This window comes from Macaca fascicularis, chromosome 2 (genome assembly GCF_037993035.2).
Source record: "Macaca fascicularis isolate 582-1 chromosome 2, T2T-MFA8v1.1".
Taxonomy (NCBI): domain Eukaryota; kingdom Metazoa; phylum Chordata; class Mammalia; order Primates; family Cercopithecidae; genus Macaca; species Macaca fascicularis.
The window spans coordinates 31,593,522-31,606,916 of record NC_088376.1 but is presented as its reverse complement, the minus strand read 5'-3'; the positions used below and the strand labels follow the sequence as shown (position 1 = coordinate 31,606,916).

The window sequence follows — 13,395 nt, the reverse complement described above, 5'->3', positions numbered from 1 at the left end:
CTCTTGCTGCTTTTAGGATCCTCTCTTTACCCTTGACCTTTGGAAGTCTGATTTTTAAGTACCTTCAGGTAGTCTTCGGGTTAAGTCTGCTCAGTGTTCAATAACCTTCTTGTCTTTGGATATTGATATTTTACTCTAGGTTTCAGAAGTTCTCTGTTATTATTCATTTGAACAAACGTTCTACCCCACCCCTATCTCTTTATTTTCTCTTTAAGGCCAATAATTCCTAGATTTGCCCTTTGAGGTTATTTTCTAGATCCTATAGGCATGCTTTATTGTTTTTCATTCTTTTTTGTCTCCTCTGACTGTGTATTTTTAAATAGCTTGTCTTTAAGCTCACTAATTCATTCTTCTGTTTGATCATTTCTTCTTTTAAAAGACTCTGTCGCATTCTTCAGTATGCCAATTGCATTTCTGTCAGCTCCAGAATTTCTGATTGAGTTTTAAAAATTATTTCAATCTCTTTGCTAAATTTATATGATAGGATTCTGAATTACTTTGTTGTATTATCTTGAATTTCTTTTAGTGTCCTTAAAACAACTATTTTGAATTCTCTGTCTGAAAGGTTGCATATCTCTGTCTCTACAGGATTGGTCCCTGGTGCCTTACTTAGTTTGTTTGGTGAGGTCATGTTTTCCTGGATAGTCTTGATGCTTATAGATGTTTGTCTGTGTCTGGGTATTGAAAAGGTAGATATTTATTTAGGTCTTTGCAGTTGGATTTATTCGTACCCACCTTCCTTGGAAGGCTTTCTAGGTATTTGAAAGGACTTGGGTGTTGTGATCTAAGCTATAACTGCCTTAGGAAGAACCTCAAGACCAGTAACACTGTGGTTTTTGCAGATTAGCAGTGTTACTGCCTTTATGGTCTTGGGCAAGATCCTGAAGAATTCCCTGGATTACTAGACAAAGACTTTTGTTCTCTTCACTTACTTTCTACCAAACAAATCAATTTTCTCCCTCTGTTACAAGCCACCTGGAGCTGGGAGTGGAGTGACACAAACACGTCTATAGCCACCACCCCTAGGACTGCACTGAGTTTCTCCCAAAGCCTGTTGCAACCACTCCCTGACTACTGCCTATGTTTGCTCAATGCCCTGAGGCTCTACAATCATCAAGTGGCAAACCCAGCCAGGCTTATGTCCTTCCCCAGGGCCTGGGCAGGTGCAGAGGTGCCAAATGGGAGCCAGGGACTAGAATCAAAAATCTTAGATGTGTACCTGATGTTCTATTGTACCACAGCTGAGCTGACTTTTAAACCATAAGACACAGTCCTTCCCACTCTTCCCTCCTCTTCTTAATGGCACAGAAGCCTCACCTTGTGGCCGCCACCAACTCAGGCCCACGAGGAGTACTACCAGACTATTGCTGATGTTCCCTTAAGGCTAAGGACTCTTCAGTCAGCTTGTGGTGAATGCTGCCTGACCTGAGACTCACCCTTCAGAGGAATGGGCTCCCGTATGGCCCAGGGCAGGTCCAGAAATGCTGTACCAGAGCCAAGTCTTAGAACTGTGGACCCCAAGAGCCCACCTTTTGCCCTACCCACCTCTGGCCAAGGTGCTACCTAAGGTGCAAGACAAAGTCCTTTAACTTTTTTCTCCACTTTTCTCGAGCAGAAAGGGTCTCACCCCACAGCCACCACAGCTGGAAATTTGCTGTGTCTCACCTGAAGCTAGCAAGTCTCAGAGTCTCATTCAAAGCCCTTGACATAGTACTGGGGTATTGCTACTGGGTATTCAGGGGCCAAGGGCTCTTCAGTTAGCAGGTGATGAATTTTGTCATGACTGTTTTCTTCCATTCAAGGCAGTGGATAGCCTTGTGGCCCAGAGTGTGTCTAGAAATGTTGTCTGGGAGCTGGGGCCTGGAAAGGGGATTTCATGACTCAGACTGATACCCTATCCTGCTGTGGCTCAGCTGGTATCCAAGATGCAAGACACAGTCCTCCCCACTCTTCCATCTCTCCTCCTCAAGTGGAAGGAAGAGGTCTCTTTTGAAGCCAGGAGCTATGCAGCCTGGCATTAGGGGAGGGTTGATGCCAGCACTCCCTTAGTTGCCCTGGCTGGTGTCTTAGTAGGTCATGTGGCCCCCTAGTCCACCGTCTCTGGACCCAGTTCAGCACTAGGGCTCACCTAGGTATTATGGTCCTTACGGCTTAGACTGCCTTTCAAGTTTATTTGGAGCCCTAGAGCACTTTAGGCTGTGGCGGTGAAGCTTATGGGAACTACTTCCAGCTGCTGGGATTGGTGATTCCCCCCAGCTAGGGCTGATTTAAATGCTCCCTCTATGCGCAGGTGTCAGCTGAGTTTGGTCCAGTTTTGCTTTCTGCTGTAACAAAGGCAGCACTGAGTTCATTGCCTCAAAACTGCTGGCTTGCCTTCTCCCCAGGACACAGAAACACTCTCAGCACTACGCCACTGCTGCTGGTTGATGGGGAAGAGGTGGTGTTGGTGATTCAAGACTGTTTTTGCTACCTCTTCAGTGCCTCTTTCAGCGCTATGAAGTAAAACCAGGTACTGTGAGTGCTCACCTGATTTTTGGTTCTTATGAAGATGCTTTGCTGTGTATAGATAATTGTTACATTGGTAGTGTTGTGGGGAAGACAATAGGTGGAGACTTCTATTCTGCCATCTCGCTCCACTCCTCTCACCAGAATGCTATTTAATTTAAATCATACAGTATATAACCTTTTGAGTTTGGCTTTTTTCATTAACAAATCTTATCCTTAATTTTACTCCATTTTAATTCTTCTTGACTTATGAAATCATACTTGTATTTAGAAACAAATCATTACAGAAGAAATGTAAGAATAATTGGTAATTCACTGGTGTGCATTCTCAAGTACAATTTTTAAAATATTTCACTACATTTCTACCTAATTTTTGATCCACTTTTTTCTTTTCTTTCTTTTTTTATTTTTATTTTTTTAGTTGGAGTCTGTCTCTGTTGCCTAGGCTGGAGTGCAGTGGTGCCATCTCACCTCACTACAACCTCCACCTCCTGGGTTCAAGCAATTCTCCTGCCTCAGCCTCCTGAGTAGCTGGGATTACAGGCACCCGCTACCATGTCCAGCTAATTTTTGTATTTTAGTAGAGACAGGGTTTGACCATGTTGGCCAGCTGGGTCTCAAACTCCTGACCTCAGGTCATCCACCCACCTCAGTCTCCCAAAGTACTGGGATTACAGGCGTGAGCCACTGTGCCTGGCCTTGATCCACTTTTTAAGTTACTTGTATAAATTTTCAAATTTTAATTTTGAAATCATAAAATCAGTATGTGCCCATGTTGATAATTTAATTTGAAGAATTTTGAGGAACTAAATTCCTTAGTTTTACTCTCCAGACTTTATGGCTACTGTCAGTTTCTTGAGTATGTCTGAGGACATTTTATATGCATATGTAAGGACATACTTCGGTGATATTGTGGGTTTGGTTCCAGACTACTGCAGTAAAGTGAGTATCACAATAAAATGACTCACGCAAAATTTTTTTCCAGTGAATATAAAAATTATGCTTATACTGCAGTAGCACTACATCTTAAAAAATATATTTACCTTAATTTTAAAAATATTTTATTGCCAGAAACTGCTAATAATTATCTGAGCCTTCAGCTAGTTGCTGCAATCTCTTTGCTAGTAGAGGATCTTGTCTTGATGTTGATGGCTGCTGACTGGTCAGGCTGGTGAAGCTGAAGGTTAGGTTGGTTGTGGCAATTTCACAAAATAAGACATCTTAAAATGAAGCTTGCCACATTGATTGACTCTTCCTTTCATGAAAAATTTCTCTGTAGAATGCGATGCTATTGAGAGGTGACAACGTGCTAGCAGCCCTCGCTCCCTTGGCGCCTCCTCGGCCTCGGCGTCTGCTCTGGCCGTGCTGGAGGAGCCCTTCAGCCCGCCGCTGCGCTGTGGGGGCCCCGCTCTGGGGCTGGCCGAGGCCTGATCTGGCTCCCTCTGCAAGCGGGGAGGTGTGGAGGAAGAGGCGCGGGTGAGCTGGGGTTGCGTGCAAGGCGCTCTGGGGTCTGCATGGGTTCCAGGTAGGTGCAGGCTTGGTGGGCCTGCTGGGCTTGATGGGAGAATGAGCTCCCTCTGGGCTGCCGTAGTGCCCGGGCTAGGTGCTGCAAAGTCCCTTGGCGAGTGCCATTGAGAGGTGAAGCTGGCTGGGCTTCTGGGTCGGGTGGGGACCTGGAGAACTTTACTGTCTAGCTAAAGGTTTGTAAATGCACCAATCAGCACTCTGTGTCTAGCTAATGGGGTAGGGGACTTGGAGAACTTTTGAGTGTAGCTAAAGGATTGTAAACACACCAATCAGTGCTCTGTGTCTAGCTAAAGCTATGTAAACGCACCAGTCAGCTCTCTGTAAAATGAACCAATCAGCAGGATGTGGGTGGGGCCAGATAAGGGAATAAAAGCAGGCCACCCGAGGCAGCAGCCACAACCCGCTCAGGTCACCTTTTGCACTGTGGAAACTTTGTTGTTTTGCTGTTTGCAATAAATCTTGCTGCTGCTCACTCTTTGGGTCTGCACTACCTGTATGAGCTGTAACACTCACTGCAAAGGTCTGCAGCTTCACTCCTGAAGTCAGTGAGACCACTAACATCTGAAGGAACAAACTCTGGACGCACCATCTTTAAGAACCATAACACTCACTGGGAGGGTCTGCAGCTTCATTCTTGAAGTCAGCAAGACCAAGAACCCACCAATTCCAGACATACTATTTGATAGCACTCTACTCAGAGTAGATCTTCTTTCAAAATTGAAGCCAATCCTTTCAAACCATGCTGCTGCTTTTTCAACTAAGCTAATGTAATATTCTAATTCCTTTGTTGTCATATCAACAATGTTTACAGCATCTTCACCAGGAGTAGATTCCATCTCAATAAATACTTTCTTTGCTCATCGGTAAGAAGCAACTCCTCATCCATTCAATTGCATCAAGTTGCATCATGAGAATGCAGCAATTCAATCACATCTTTAGGTTCCACTTATAATTCTAGTTCTCTTGCTTTTTTTTTTTTTTTTTAACCATATCTGCAGTTACTTCCTTCCCTGACGTCTTGAATCCCTCAAAGCATCCTTGAGGGTTGGAATCAACTTCCTCCAAACTACCGTTACTGTTGATATTTTGACCTTTTCACACAGATGAATGTTCTTAATGGCATCTAGAATGATGAATTCTTTCCAGAATGTTTGCAGTTCATTTTACTCAGTTACATCAGATAAATCACTATCTGTGGCAGCTATAGTCTTTTGAAATGTATTTCTTAAATAATAAGATTTAAAAGTCAAAATTACTCCTTGATAAATGGGCTACAGAATGGATGCTGTGTTAGCAGGCAGGAAAACAACATTAATATTCTTGTACATCTCCATTAAAACTCTTGGGTAACCAGGTACATTGTCAGTAAACAATATTTTATAAGGAATCTTTTTTTCTAAGCTGTAGGTCTCAACAGTAGGCTTAAAATATTCAATCATGTGCAAAGATATGTGCTGTCATCCAGCCTTTTTTGTCCATTTATAGAGCACAGGCAGAGTATATTTAGCATGATTCTTAAGGGCCATAGGATTTTCAAAATGGCAAATGAGCATTGGCTTCTACTTAAAATCACCAGCTGCCTTAGCCACTACCAAGAGAGTCAGCCTGACCTTTGAAGTTTTGAAGCCTGGCATTGACGTCTCCTCTTGAGCTATGAAATTCCTAGATGCCATCTTCTTCCAAAAGAAGGCTGTTTCATTTACACTGAAAATCTGTTGTTTAGTATAGCCACCTTCATCTATGATTTCAGCTTGATCTTCTGAATAGCTTACAGGAGCTTCTACATCAGGACTTGCTGCTTCACCTCACGCTTTTATGTTATGGAGATAGCTACTTTCCTTAAACCTCATGACCTGATTTCTGCAGCTTCTCCAACTTTTCTTCTGCAGCTTTCCCACCTCTCTCAGCCTGCATAGAATTTAAGAGAATTTAGGGCCTTGCTTTGGATTAGGTTTTCGCTTAAGGGAATGTTGTGATTGGTTTGATCTTCTATATAAACCATGAAAACTTTCTCCAAATCAGCCGTATTTCAGAAAGGTATTTCAGGGTATTTCAGAAAGGCCTTATTCATGTGTTCACTGGAGTAGAACTTTTAATTTCCTTCAAGAACTTTTCTTTTGCATTCATAACTTAGCTAACTGTTTGGCACCAGAGGCCTGGCTTTTGGCCTGTCTCAGCTTTTCATATGCCTTCCTCACTAAGCTTCATCGTTTCTAGTTTTTTATTTCAAGTGAGAGACTTGTGACTCTTCCTTTCATTTGAGCACTTAGAGGCCATTACAGGGTTATTAACTGGGATAATTTCAATGTTGTGTCTCAGGGAATAGAGAGGCCTAAGGAGGGAGAAAGAGAGCAAGACACACACAGGGGAAATGGCCCGTGGGTGTGTGGCAGGCCAGGTCTTCATTAGCAACCAGAACAGTCAGTTTTGACTAATCCTTTACCATAATTCTGATGAATGTATAAGTTAAACATTAGGAATTAAGGAAACTGCTGCATTAGTACAAGGGCTGAAATGTAAAAACAAACCCATCAAGACCCCATCTGGGCTTTCTCAGACCTTAAAGCCTGACAAAATGATGAAGGCATTCTTCTTTTGTTTTTGTTTTTGAAATAGAGTTTTGCTCTTGTTGCCCAGGCTGGAGTGCAAGGTGTGATCTCTGCTCACTGCAAACTATGTCTCCTGGGTTTGAGCGATTCTCCAGTCTCAGCTTCCTGAGTAGCTTGGATTACAGGCATGTGCCACCATGCCCAGCTAATTTTGTATTTTTAGTAGAGACGGGGTTTCTCCATGTTGGTCAGGCTGGTCTCGAACTCCTGACCTCAGGTGACCCGCCAGCCTTGGCCTCCCAAAGTGTGGGATGACAGGCGTGAGCCACCACTCCTGGCTAATGAAGGCATTCTTACACACCCCTTGTACCAGGGCCCACTTAAGATTGAGTAATTTTTCCAGGGCTCTAAAGAAACTTTCCAGGCCCTAGAACATAGTTAAAGATTAGATTGAATGAAACACTCTTGCTGGTAGGTGCGTACCCACACGTAGACATATAACTTGAATGTATATAAACACTGAAAGAAAAACTTCTAACTTTGAGTAGATCTGATGAACTTCCCTGACCTTCTCCCTGTGGCTGCTTACAGAAATAAATGCTTTTTCCCAGGTCATCTGCATCTCATTAATTGGACCATAAGACCAACCAGCTAGACCTTAGTTGTATCCAGGTACAAAATCTGGCAGCTCCACTGGGACAGAGCGTCCTCAGTAACTAGAGGCTTGTGACCTGATGGTCTTTGGGAGACTCCCAGCAGCCACTAGGTACAGTTTGTCCTTAGGACACTTCTGAGGACTTTCCCCAGGCACAAGGACCACCCATCCCCTTGCTACTGGGGTAGAAGAGGGGCTAGGACCCTGAAGGGGTGAGTAAAACTGGATCATAAGCTGGGAGTCTATTGTCTTCCTTATCAGGGCTTGCAAAGCCATTCATTTGGTACCCTTAAGGATACAATAGGGCTAATTTGTACATCTACTTTGCATTTGTTTGAAATATATTTACATTTGGCTGTGAGAATCTGTTTTTGTGTGTCTGATATCTGTTAAGTTTTGAGCACTCAGGATGGGAAACACTGTCTCTGTTCCTGCCCATGGCCCCCTAGGGAGAATTCTGGCAGATTGGAAACAAGATGGTTATCCACCCATGACTACAAATAAATTAATTTTCTACTGTAACATAGTTTGGCCACTGTATGTTTTGGAGTCTGAAGAAAGGTGGCCAGTTTGTGGGATCTCGAACTTTCACACCATCTCTCAGTTAGAACTCTTCTGTCAAAGGTCGGGAAAATGGGGGGAAATGCCATATGCCCTGGCATTCATATTACTGTATGATTAGGATGTTAAGAAAGAAGGGAATCAATTAATGGTACAATACACTGCTAAGGTTTGTTCTGACTCCCAAGGGGAGGAAGAAAGGACTCAGAAACCCAACAGCTAATAAATGCTCTTAACCCCATAGTAGCTACTGCCCCAGTGCTAGGGCAAGGAAAGGAAGAGTTACTGCCCCCAGAATATAGGGAAGCTGCAGAGTTAGTGTCTCCGTCTGGAACTAGGCAAAGTACTAATTTGGGGGAGTCACCGACCCTGGAGCAGGGCAATTTCCACTATGACAATACCCAGTAGGGGTTAATCAGCAAGGAGATCTGGCCGGATATTATTGGGCCTACAATCCTTTTTCCACATTCAACTTGTTAAATTGGAAAAAAATATAATTCTTCATATAGAGAGGACCCCCAGAAAATGACGCAATTATTTACCACTATATTTGCTACTCACTGTGTCACATGGGCAGGTGTGCAAGCCCTCCTGAATATTATGCTCACTGCAGATGAGTGCCAGCTAGTTTCAGACAAAGCAAAGGAGGAAGTGCAACACCTTCCTGATGAGGACCTAGATGATACTCCAGATTCTGATAGGGCAATCCTCTCTATGGACCCAAATTGGGACTCTAATGAGGCCAGTGGGGCTGGCATGGTTCACTTGGAACACTACAGGAGATGCATATTAAAGGTCATGAAATCGGCTTGGCATGGTGGCTCATGCCTGTAATCCCAGCACTTTGGGAGGCCAAGGCGGGTGGATCACCTGAGGTCGGGAGTTCAAGATCAGCCTAACCAACATAGAGAAACCTTGTCTCTACTAAAAATACAAAATTAGCTGGGCGTGGTGGTGCATGCCTGTAATCCCAGCTATTCAGGAGGCTGATGCAGGAGAATCACTTGAACCTGGAAGGCGGAGGTTGCAGTGAGCCGAGATCGTGCCATCGCACTCCAGCCTGGGCAACAAGAGCGAAACTCCGTCTCAAACAAAAAAAAAAGGCATGATATCAGGGATGCCTAAACCTAAGAGCTTAAACAATGTACAGCAGCTCCAACAAAAACCTAACGAGGATCCCTCTGAGTTCACGGAACATATTTGTCAGATGTTCAGAAAATACACAGACCCCTACAAGATCCTGAAAACATCAATATGGTTAATATGACTTTCCTAGGGCAAAGTGCCCCTGATATCAGGAAAAAGTTCCAAAAGATAGAAGGGGCCATTAGGATGAATGCCTCCCAATTGATTGATGTTGCATTAAAGGTTTACAACAGCAGAGAAACCAGGGATTTAAAAACCTGTGACAGGCAATACAGGTTCTAGCCATAGCAGGAGGAAATCCAAAAGGAAAGGGACTCCAAAAATGGAGAGGAAAAAATAGAAAGGATCAATGTGCTTGCTGCTGGGAAATGGGACACTGGAATGAGGTTGTCCAAAATTAAGCCAGAGTGAACCAAAATCACTGATGGCAGTTAAGCCTGGAAATGAATTCGAGGAGGATTGAAGGTGCCCAAGGTCCCCAGCAGCTCCAACCCTATCTGATATTAAAATCTCCCCACAGGAGCCTGGGGTAAAACTGACAGTACAGAAACAAAAAGTGAATTTCTTAATCAACATTGGAACTCCTTATTCAGCGGTTAACACCCCAATAACTGGACTTTCTAATACTTCTGTTAATGTGGTTGGGATAAACAGAGAACTAAGATCGGAATGGTTCCTGTGTCCCCTCTCTTGTAAAGTGGGCAATGAATTAATACTCATAAATTCCCTTATGTGCCAGAGTTCCCAGTCCCTTTACTTGGCAGAGACCTGCTATGTAAGCTGCAAGCTCAGATTGTCCGTAATCCCGACAAACACAAGATGTGTCTCCCAAGTGCCTCTAGAACATGGGTTTCAGCTGCAGGCGCTCCTAACAGACTCAGAGGCTTCCAACTCTAAAACAGGGACTATTTCACAGGAAATCCTCGACAAGGTAAGCTCAGAGATTTGGGCTTCACATCGGCCCAGGAAGGCCATCAGTGTGGACCCAGCGAAAATTAAACTTAAAGAAGGAGCCTAGCCAGTCCAGAAGAAACAATACACCTTAAAAAGAGGAGCATTAGAAGACATTCGACCAGCTTGGTCCAGTTCTTGTAGTATGGCCTAATATTACCCCATCAGTCTCCTTACAACACTCCAATTTTGCTGATGAAAAAGCCTCACTCACACAAATTTTGACTTGTACAAGATTTAGGGGCAATTAATGACATTGTAGAAGACGTACATCTCACTGTAGCTAACTCATGTACTGTGTTTATTTCTCTTCCTGGAGATCATGAATGGTTTACAGTACTGGATTTAAAGGATGCTTTCTTTTGCATACCTGCACACATAGAAAGTCAATCGCTGCATGTCTTTGAATGGACAGATCCTGAAGCCACAACGCAGTTTCAGTATTATTGGATTGTGTTCCCACATAGGTTTAAAAACTCTCTGACTATATTCAGAGAAGGCTTGCCTCAAGACTCAAGAAGTTTACAACTGGAAAATGGGGGTGTTGTTACAAGTTGTTACAATTCCTGGATGATTTACTAATATCCAGCCCCTGTGAATGGGGATGTCAAAATAATACCACTAAAACTCCAAATCACGTAGCCACCTGTGGGTACAAAGTTTCAAGTTAAAAGGCTCAAATATGCAGAAAAACTCTGGGGTACTAAGGGTTTCTCTTGCAGAAGGGAACCAGAGCCTTGATGGTGGGAATGTGAAGTGCCCTATCACCACACCCTCTGTCAGAAGACAGCTGAGAGGATTTCTGGGTATGGCAGGGTTTTGTCACATTTGGATTCCTAACAATGGACTGCTAGCAAAGCCACTAGATGAGCTGTTGAAAGGGGCTGACAAGGATCCCTTCAACTGGGAAGTGAAACACCAGCACGCATTCAAATAACTCAATGTAAGTTAATTTCCGTCCCAGTCTTGGGGCTTCCAAATCCTCACAAGTTCTTTCAACTGTGCGATCATGAGAGACTGGGTCTGGCACTCGGGGTCCTCACCCAAAAGTTAGGAGAAATATTACAGCCGGTAGCTTACTTTTCTAAGCAGCTGGTGACTGTGGCCAAAGGCTGGCCCCCGCTTGTTTAAAGGTATTCTCTGCCACCTGCCTGCTGTTAAAGGAAGCTGAGAAGCTAACTTTGGGACAGCCTGTCACAGTCTATGTGCCTCGCCAAGTGCTGGTGCTACTGGAACAAAAGGGAGACTACTGGCTGAGAGCAGCAGGTTAGGCAAATGCCAGGCCATTTTTAGATGACCCCACAGTGAAATTACAAACCACCAGAGCCCTGAACCCAGCTGCTTTACTTCCTCCTACCAAAGAACCAAAATAACCTATGCATAATTGTTTAGAAGTTATTGATCAAGTATTTTCCAGCCATCCTTGATTTAAAGAATATAGCCCCACTGTGTGTAGATTGGACATTGTTCACAGATTGGAGCAGCCTGGTAACCAACGGAAGAAAGAATGCTGTATATGCTGTGGCGACCTCTTGAGAGGTAGTAGAGGCAAGGACTTTACGTAGGAACCTCTGCACAGAAGGCAGAGCAAATTGCCCTTACGAGAGCCCTGCAGTTGTCCCAAGGTAGAAACACCACATCTATGCTGACTCTAAATATGCATTCATGATAGGCCATGCTTATGGGGCCATTTGGAAGAAGAGGGGACTACTGAAGTCTGTGAATACTGAAATTAAATATGCCACACAAGTACCGGAATTACTAGAAGCAATAAAGGCTCCACAGGTGGTTGCCATAATGCATTCTCTTGGCCATCAACACAGCGATTCCAAAATAGCAAAAGGAATGCCTTTGCAGACCACACTGCTTGGCACTTAGCCAACATCAGCATTGAATTCCAGACACCTCTAATTCCTCAAATAGATTTAACAGCCTTTAGGCCCCAATATAATCCTCAGATGAGAAAAGTGCAGAAAGCAAGGGATTCGCTTTAAATAAGGAAGGATGGAAAGTAAATAACAAGGGCCTAATTTGGATACCAGCTCATCTTGTCCATCCAATATTGAAGCATATCCATGATAGCACACACTGTGCGCGAGACTGTTCGTTGGCCTTCATACAGTGGCATTAGAGAGGGAAAGGGCTAAAAGCTAATTTGGAAAATACAGTCCAGCGCTGTTACCTTTGTGCTAGAAATGAACCTAACAATCACAGTTGAGGACAACCCAGACATCAAGACAGAGGAAAATACCTCACTGGAAAATTGGCAAATAGACTTACCTCAAATGCCACCCTCTTGTGGAGGACACAAATACCTCTTAGTTCTAGTAGACACCTTCTCCAGCTGGGTAGAGGCACACAGAATGAGCAACTGAAGTAACTGAAGTTTTCTTAAAGGAAATCATACCTCAGTACGGGCTTCTGAACATAATTCAGGGGCCCTCATTCACATCTGACATAACTCTATAAGTAAATAAGTCACTTGGAATATAATGGAAACTACATTCAGTGTGGAGACCTCAATCTTCCGGACAGACCGAAAGAATGAATCTAACACTGACAACAATCATTGCCAAACTGTGCTGGGAAACCCAGTTAAAGTGAATTCAGGTACTGGTTGCACTACTCCGGTTAAGGGTAACCCCCGGAAGCGGGATTAAGTCTCTACAACATTATATTTGGGAGATCCTTTGCTGCTGATCCATCTCGGGTTACCGAGGCACCCCTTAACAGGGCGTTAACTATTAAAAACCGTATTACTCACTTGGAACAAACTCTTAACATTTTGCATAAATTTGCTTTCGACAGGAGCGGTGTGAACTCTGCAGAGCTGTGCCCCACATTCCAGCCTGGTGATCAAGTGCTGTTAAAAGAATGGAAAGAAACAAACCCTACTCCCCAGCTGCAGGAGAAATACAAAGGGCCCTACGACGGGCTGCTACGCACCAGTTCGGCCCTGAAACTGGTGGACGTCAAGCCATAGATCCACTACACAGGGGTGAAAAAGTTCCTGCAAGAAGAAACATCCACGGCAGAGGACGCGAAGGCCGCCGAGTGGGAGATGGAATCCCTGGAAGGCCTAAGATTTCTGTTCAACAAATGACAAGATTTTCCCTTATCATATTTTTCCTTTCTACTCCTTTTGTTGTTAATGCCTCTACCGCTAACGTTTTCCTACAATGGGCACACAGTTATGCAGATGCCTTACACAAGGAGACCCTTACTGGGTCTGTGGTTCGTTACCCATTGCTAACACCACGAAGCTGCCTTGGTGGGTCTCCCCCCTACAAGGGAAAGACTGGATTTTTTTACAAAGCTTTTTAGAGAATCTTAAACAATGGACAGGGGTACAGATGACTGGGCTAACTAGACAAAACATCTCAGAGTGGCCTATAAATAAAACTTTAAATGAGCTGGGGCATGGTAAACCATTCTCAGTAAATGAGACAAGGGATAAAGTAACAGCCTTTGCCACCCCCTTGTTGGATACCAGGGTGTTGG

At 43.9% G+C, this 13,395-nt stretch overlaps 1 long non-coding RNA gene across 5 annotated transcripts in view; it reads left to right on the top strand.

Moving 5' to 3' along the window:
• LOC135969618 (uncharacterized) overlaps nt 1-13,101 on the top strand; it is a 90,225-nt gene extending 77,124 nt beyond the window's left edge. For 2 of the 5 annotated variants that reach the window (XR_010584917.1, XR_012430652.1), the window contains 2 exons: nt 2,385-2,509; nt 12,703-13,101. This is a non-coding gene — a long non-coding RNA (uncharacterized lncRNA). Of the gene's footprint in view, nt 1-2,384; nt 2,510-3,784; nt 6,055-12,702 lie in introns of those variants that run through there. The other 3 variants (XR_010584919.1, XR_012430653.1, XR_010584918.1) reach the window with 2 other exon arrangements.
• Nucleotides 13,102-13,395: the final 294 nt, after the last annotated feature.